Source organism: Rousettus aegyptiacus, unplaced genomic scaffold (genome assembly GCF_014176215.1).
Source record: "Rousettus aegyptiacus isolate mRouAeg1 unplaced genomic scaffold, mRouAeg1.p scaffold_m13_p_7, whole genome shotgun sequence".
Lineage (NCBI taxonomy): Eukaryota > Metazoa > Chordata > Mammalia > Chiroptera > Pteropodidae > Rousettus > Rousettus aegyptiacus.
In genome coordinates, this window is record NW_023416310.1 from 18,675,445 (window position 1) to 18,677,311 (window position 1,867).

Below are 1,867 nucleotides of genomic sequence, written 5' to 3' on the forward strand. Positions count from 1 at the left end.
TATGAATACCTATTCAATAAATCACACAGCAACTACCTATATAAACAAATACTACAAGAGGCGAGGAGAAACAGAAACATAGTAGACACTAACGCACAGTACGAGACAGGTCTAATGAACAACAACAAAAAGTAAGGATTATATAAGAACTAAACAACGCAGGTAAAATATATATTGACAATTACATCCTAATGATAGAGAATATCAAATCTTCTCTATGGATGAAACATTCATGGGGATATGCAAAAATCTGATCATATGTTAGGGCATAAAGTTATTACAAACCACTCGCTAATCATAATGCAATAAAGATAGAAATTAATAATGCAACCAAAAAAGGCTCTTCCACTTGGAAATTAAAGATATTCTAATATACTTCACTCTCACTTCTTTTAAGTATATAAGTGTTGAATAACTATAGTGTACACCTAAACTAATACAATTTTTTTTTTTTTTTTTTTAGGCAAGGCAACTCTTGGTTAACCTCATAGATTGCAAGGACCTTGTCAGCTTACAATTCCTTATTTTTTTTAATTTTTACACCTACAACACCTGATCTTCCTAGGTGGTCTCCCATCCAAGTACTAACCAGGCCCAACCCTGCTTAGTTTCCGAGATCAGATGGGATCAGGCTTGTTCAGGGTGGCATGGCTATAGACACTAATATAATATTTTTGAAGTAAATACTGATGCTTTTCCAGCAAATTTTGTTTTCTGTTTTTCATTTGGCTAGTGATATCATATGACACTCCTGTACTGGATAATAGATGTCAACAAATATTTTATGCAAGTTATATATTCACCTACAACTTTAATATCTTAATTTTTCTCTAAAAATGTATTTCGATCTTTTCAAGATGATGGCTGCCAAAAGGGTTTATTGGAAAAGAAAAATGCATCGCCCAACAGTCCAATATTGTAGAGACACTATATAGAAAATGACGACAACACCGTGAGCAAGAGTATTTAAACTATGGTTTTCTGTGCACTCTCGGACGGGGCTGCTCAGCTTCCATTTTCCACACACTGTTTTACCTACATTTACCCTACACTTTCTCATGTTTTCCACTGATCCTGCTGACGTGTGGCCAGGACCTCCCCAGCCACAGTGGGGACTAGTGAGAGGTGGCAGGCAGCGGGATCTCATGACCACTGATGCCCTAGGAATGCCATGGTGTCTGGGCACACTTTATTTTACCGTGCTGTCTTTCAAAGGAGGTGTTAGTTAGTTCACCTTACCCGGGAACAATTGGGGGGAAAAAGGAAGGATATCGCTGGTTATCCTTTAGATTTTACCAAGAGTGAAGGTGAGAACTCAGTTTACTATACACATGTCTCATCGCTACTGTTCAAACTGTTGGAGGCCGGGAATGTCCTGTGGAGGTTGACTAACCCCATCGCCATCTGTTTAAATCCACTACTATTAATATAGTAATAGTGGGTTTTTTTGTTTGTTTATTTGTTTTTGTTTGTTTGTTTGTTTTTTCATGAAGCATCTGATACATGTTAAACTGCCTAAGACTGTCCTGGAAAAACCTGGGCATATAGTCACCCTGATTTCCATCCATTGCTTTTGTTTTCCTATGGCTTCCTGATGCAATATAATATTGTATAATTTTAGAACAGCTTCTACTTGATAAAAATGATCTTTCATTTAATGTGAAGGAAAGAGTAACATTAGTATAATCTAGCGTGGGGCAAGGTCAAGAGAAAAAATGAATGGCAGCTCAGTGGGCTCAGTGGTTTGTCATGACTTACCTACGTCCCGGAAGCCAGATCTCAAGAACAACCTCTGATCATTTTCTTACTGGTCCAGAGCTATTTTCTGTTAAATCAAGCTAGATTCTTGAAGGGAAGGGTAACTTAT

The 1,867-nt window shown here is 37.3% G+C and overlaps 1 non-coding gene across 1 annotated transcript; it reads right to left on the reverse strand.

The window, feature by feature from the left end:
- Positions 1-540: 540 nt before the first annotated feature.
- Positions 541-659, reverse strand: LOC118606146. Its single transcript, XR_004952308.1, has one exon. It is a non-coding gene; the product is annotated as a 5S ribosomal RNA (ribosomal RNA).
- Positions 660-1,867: the final 1,208 nt, after the last annotated feature.